This window comes from Paramisgurnus dabryanus, chromosome 23 (genome assembly GCF_030506205.2).
Source record: "Paramisgurnus dabryanus chromosome 23, PD_genome_1.1, whole genome shotgun sequence".
Classification (NCBI taxonomy): domain Eukaryota; kingdom Metazoa; phylum Chordata; class Actinopteri; order Cypriniformes; family Cobitidae; genus Paramisgurnus; species Paramisgurnus dabryanus.
Genome location: NC_133359.1, coordinates 12,469,542 through 12,476,001, shown reverse-complemented (window position 1 = coordinate 12,476,001; position 6,460 = coordinate 12,469,542).

Below are 6,460 nucleotides of genomic sequence, written 5' to 3'. Positions count from 1 at the left end.
CCATGCCATGTTTTGTCTCAAGATGCAAACCACCAATGTTTTTTGTAAGGTATGGTTGTAAAAACTACTTAGATTACTAAGGCCTAGTCCTGGGTTAATCTAAACCCTGTCTGGGAAACTGCCCCATGATGTATTAATATTAAATAGAAATAATATTATTTCATAACATTATTGTAATTTATAGCCTGTTGCTAGAAACAAGGGAGGTCAATGTGTCTACAGTACTTAGGGACTTATTTAAACCAGATTTACCCTGGTGTATTCCTTAGAGCTGTACTATTCTTGGTGTAAATACTCGTTTGGTGGAAGGACAGATATAATTCAATTGGTTATCCACAAATGATGTGCACTTGATTTTGTCTTCATGTGATTTTTATTTCTGAGACGGGCAGGCACCAAAAAGTCTAGAGTAAAGGCATTTATAAATGTTCTCTGAGTTGACATTTCAATTTACTCGGCTGTTGTCCAACATACGGGAAAGATTCAGATAGGCTTGTATTTGCTTGGTTATACTCCTGGTGTGCGAGCGGTATTTATCCTGTCATGATGAGTTAGTCACAACGGGTCTTCAACAGTTACTCAAAAATCATTCTTGTGTTTTAAGTACAGAAGAAATTATTGGATTTTTTTGCATAAACGCTTTTATTTCTAAAATAATTTAGGAGACAAAATAAAAAATTGTGAGGCCAAATGACATACTGAAATATCTTAAAGAGTAACTAAACCCTAAACCAACTTTTTTTAGTTAATGATCTGTAAGAATGATGCTTTATTAGTGCTGTTCATTGATTTTAGTAAGTTTTTGACATTTGGATATAAAGTGTTTCAATAATGCAATATATTGTGTAAAAACGTCTGAGTGCTGCCCTCTTCAGGTTGAACGGTGGCTACTGCAGTTGAATTTTCCTATTGGATGTTGGGTCCAAAAAATGACTCGTGATGTAAGCAGGTTCAAGCTCACCACGCCCTTGTTACGATCTCACCACACACTTAGTTCGTCCCCTCTATCTCCATTGGGGTCTGCCACTTTTCTTGCATTTTTCAAATATTGCCAGTGGGCGGAGTCAGGCTCTGACCAGAGGTGTAGTTACTCTTTAAAGTCTGTGTAAAGTCATTTTAGAGAATTGCTTTTTAAAGGGGACATATGAAAATTTGAATTCTCGATGTTTAAGTAAAATTGGGTCCCCAGTGCTTCTATCAACCTAAAAAATATAAAGATCAATCCAGTAATTTAGTTTTGGTAAACCTTTCTCTGCAAGCATGTGAAAAAATAGTTAATTGAAATGTGGCTCCCCTTGTGATGTCAGGAGGGGATAATACCACCCCTTAATCTGCACTATCCAACCACAGCACTGCCATTTAGTGCAGAGATCAGCTCATTTGCATTTTAAAGGACACATTTTTCCTCACACCTACAAAGTGGCAAAATTTTAACATGCTATAATAAATTATCTATATGGTCCCTTTTAAATATGCATTTCTGCATTCAGGATTATTTGGGCGGAGCTAAATGGTGGCTCAATGATGCACTAGAGCCACCCAGCATGGCCCCACCCCTAACACAATCGCAAGCATCCATTCCGGTTGTAGTGGTATTTGAAAGTTGAGAGTGCTTATGTGATTATTCATAAACTTCCACAATCTATTAGATGTGCTGATATTAAAGAGCGTCACATTCTTTTTAATGCACATGCTTTGGAGGTTGAATATGAATATTCACGTAAGCTCCGCCCAGTGAAACTGAATATCGCAGAAAGCAAAAATCTCGCAACACCGGCAGCTTTGCCTTGAGAGGGTGTGGTTTCAGCCCCGACTGCGGACACGCCCCCAGCATTTGAGAGCAGCATTTTTCCCAGATCTTATTTTATATACTGGGCGGTTTATTTCGTCATTCAAATTTGGCTGGGTTGTTAATAACAAATTTTTCTGTGGTGTGACTCAGAACACATATTTAATATCACTTCACATGGACTTTAATTTGAATGTAGACTTGGGTGTCATGGCGTCTGTTTACCTACAGTGTATTACATTGTTGAGTGAGAAGGGCATATGTGAACCTTCTATCATTAAAGTGAGATTATACTACTGTAATATAAGATTATAATTCATTCATGTCCACTACAAGTGATACCCTTAAATTCTGTCTGTGTATAGGCAACTTTCCAAGTTTCAGAACAGGGAAAATATTCATTTTGCTCTCCATTTAATCTCATCAATGTCTGGAAAACCAATCTTCGCTACGGTTTGTTGTTGTACCGCTTACATTTAATACTTGATAGATCTTCTGTGTTTTGCTGCCCGAGATCATCAAGATAAAATCTGTTAGATAGTCAAACTTCAGAGGATCATTACTGTGATGTTAAACAATTGTTTACATGCGCAAAGTCTACATTAGGCCTCGCTAGCGATTAACTTAGGCCTTTCCATTCTTGTTGCTTTTACTTGGGTAAACATTGCTTAATATCTAACAGGAGATACATCTGTTATGTGGAGTTAAAATCCTAGAGGGTGACCGGCCTAAGGCTTCGGCTCACAAATCTCACATCTCAAGCATATCAGCGCTGTTTCAAAAGTGAAAAATTGGAAACAATGTAATTTTTCTGTCGGGTCTCATCATTATCTCAAAGATCAGAAAATATACCGCAGTCGACACGATGGACTGTAAAAGTCTTATTGGCTGTGGTGCATGGCGGCCACAAATTCTTTGAAGAATGTTCACATACCGGTTAAAGAGCTATCATCTGTGCCGTGCGGCTGCAAACATGATACTGAAGTGTTGAAAGGAAATTGCATTTTACTGTTTTTATTGCACCAATAGTCATTTCGTGCCAGATCACACCCAAATAAAATGTTATATGTGCGTTATATATATTGATGTGATGTCTGTGTTCTGCACTGACTATCATATCCATAACCATTGAAAAGGTAGACATTCCCCGAAATTTTAAAAACTGCATTGCAAACATTTTTTCAAGTAACCTAAAAGTGTACTTTATACGGCAACATTTAAACTGACTAGGTTTGTTCATTAAAAAAAAAATCTGCTGCTACAATTTGTAAGATTTTTCGTAGCATTAAGCATAAAACAGTGTTAAAACTACCTTTTTATGGTAAGCTTAAATATTTTAACTATCAGGTACAATTTCGCAGAAATTTGTCGCTTACACATGAAGAAAAGTACGTAAAGTAACCTGCAGTTTAATGTTTAAAACAGAGATGGCGATATAGAGTCAAAGATTCATATTGTAGCTTTAATAAGACTGAACTTATTCATCTTTAGGGTGACCATACGTGCCATTCTTCCCGGACGCGTCGTGGCCAGGATTTCGTGTTCATCTTCCGGAAGTCATATTTGTCGACTGCATACGTCATAGATAATTATTATTACAAAAACGCAAACGTTACATTTTAAGGTAAGAATGAAACTACAATTGTATGTCTTATGTTTTTAACTGAACAGCGTATGCGGTCAACAAATTCGACTTCCGGAAGACGCACCCAAATCCTGGCCAGACGCGTCCCATTAAGAAGACCTGTCTGAAATCGATTCTGAATCGCAAGGCTGCGATTCCGTGTTTCATGCGCAACTTGTGCGTGTTCTACGCCGTTTGGTAAGTAAGAAGTCCTTATCGATGTAAAATTATTATGAGTCTGAGTCGTTTATTACGTGCATTTAAAAAAGCAACACTTGTTAAACAAAATCATTCAAAATATTTTTATTTTCATGAAAATACCTGAAACAGTTTGAAGAACGGCAATGTAAATAATCTTATAGACATTTTCTGGAATAGTGTTTGTAATGGTTCTTCTTATGTGGCACAAATGAAGTTTCTGCACGAGAGCGCCCCCTGACTTTTGGATGTGCCAGGATTTCACAGTAATTCATTAAAATTAATTCATTGAGAAAACGCACATTGAAACGATTAATCATTACAGCCTTATTAGGTTACATTGAAGATAGTAAAGTTTTTAAAGGTGAGATGAAATCACTTCTTGCTGTAGGCCACAAACATCCAATAGAATTTGAATGAAAGACCAATTAAACTACACAACATTTCCAAAACTACTCGAGCAGCCAATTTTATGGGCATCCGCCATGTGCTAGTTGAAAAAATAGGAAATTTTAAATTGGATATGTCAGTGTTTGGAAGTGCTTATGAGGGTAATTACATTTTGTGGCTGACCTGTTGTGCTTGATTTATGGCAAATGGTTACAACATTCAGACAGACATTCATGTGAAAAGTTATCAATGAGTAGGATTGAGGGATCTTATGACTTTGTGCACATGCACATTCATGTGTAAGGTTGGGGTGGTGTAGAAAGGAAACAGATTAAAAACTTCAAGCAAGCATAAAGTATACTACTTATACAATCGTTTTTTGTTGCAGAGAAAAATTGTTTCAGTTCAATAGGTGCAACAGCCTGAGAGAACATTTGCTGGCTTTTTCTCAAGTGTTTCGCTTAAAGCTGTTTTTCCTTTATATCATGCAAGAATAGGCATGGGAATGTTTCAGTAAGCGAACTAATTAGACCTTTTGTTGCCAGGTGTTATGTACAGTTTCTGAACAAAGATTTACACCATTTTTTGCTTGCACTGAGAGCATATCTTGCCAAATCAACACCCCAAAACAGTTTAGCAAAAATCTAAAGCACATTTGAACTATTTTGTTCTGCATTTAGAAAGCAATTTGCCATGTTAAAGGTTTTCTCTAAAAAGGAAAAGCTTTAATGATTTTCTTTTTTTTACAACAGGAAATCTATTCTAAAGGAAAAGATACCTCATTGTTCAAATATGTGCTTTGAATGCAGCCTTTGATGAAAACCTTAAACTTTGCGCATTTATGGTTCTAACTGAGCGAGACTAATAGACCATTACATTTAGGAAAAAGTTTATCGGATGTCTGTTGGGAGACCCATTGCAATGCCGTCTTTGGTAGAATGCGGGGGAACAAACCACCCCACCAGCTCCATCTGAAATACATTACTAAAATACACACTTTCAACAACATAAATGACTTTCAGCTACATAAATATAAATATGTCAAAATATTATAATAATTTTTTTTTCAGTTTTTTGCGAAATTGGTGTCATGTCAACAGCTGCTTAGGATGAAATCTAATAAGAAATTCATGGTGAGTTGTTCAATTAAACCCTTCATTTCTAAATGTATGCCAGATTTATGGCTTTAACAATCTCAGATCCAGCAGGTCTGTGTTAAATAATACTAATAATAATACAAAAAGCGTTTTTTTTGTGTGTGTGTTGCCCACCTCTTTCAATTAGGTCATTAGGAGGCATTGCAACCGTTCACTGCAAATGATGAAATATGGATGACGTGAAATCTATGCTTTACTCCCATTGGCAGAGGCTTCGGACTGGGGGTAAAACCAGTACTGATTACCAGGGCCCCAAAGGAAGAGAGGGCCCTTGAAAAGTCTGGACTATATTATGGGGGTGGGGCATGGGGGCCCATCAAGACTGCCAATGCATAGGGCCCGAGATCTTGTGCAACGCACCTGCCCATTGGTAGTCGCTCCCAAAAGTAACTTATCATTTGCATAAAGTTGAAGGTTTTTTAATTTTGTTGCATCACTGGACATGCCCCATCTGGTCGCCAACTGGAAATCTGGAAATCAACAGCTCTCCATTAAAATAAATAGGATTGCATTGACACTGCATGTCCCTTTCAGGGGTAGTTTTTCCAGACAGGGATTAGTTTAATTAGGAAGTCTAACTAGTTTTAACAAACAGGCCAAAACATTACTTTTGTGCATTAATACAGTGTTTTTAAGTACAGTACGCTAGTTTTACAATAGGCTTTGAAAGTGGAGCTGGCCATTTAATGAAAATCACAAAATGTACAGCAGCATCCCCCAAGAGACTGTAACATGTTTCAAAGGGTCTCTTAGTTATTGGACATTGTCCTGATCCAAAACATGGACAAAACAGACCTCGACCTCAGGGCGCATAAATTTTTGCTAAATCACACATGCTACTGATCGTACAATTGCATTAAAATAAAGTAGACAAAAGAAGCTCCCGGTGAAACCGTGACACTGAGACAGTTTGTTTCTTTACGCACTATGTGAACAGTAATGACTTTTCTGCTCTGTAATCAGATGAACTCAGTTACTTCCTCATAAACATGATAAATGTTCCACTTTTAATGGTAGTTATTCTTCATTTCGACACTCTGGCAACAGATCTGTGTTTGGATAAACTTTACGAGAGATGTATTCGGTGAGCTGCTATCCGTTAATTAAACGTTTAACCCCTAGTCGTACACTTAATCTATCATTCCACTCATATGTCACGTTGACTGCAGACACTTTAGGGTTTTGGCAACATACCAAAGAGTAATGATGGCAAAGTCTGGGTGAACAAGTTCTCTTCCAGAAAACCAAAGTGAAATGTATACTCTAGGAAAGGATGTGTTAATTTTTTACACATTTTTTGTG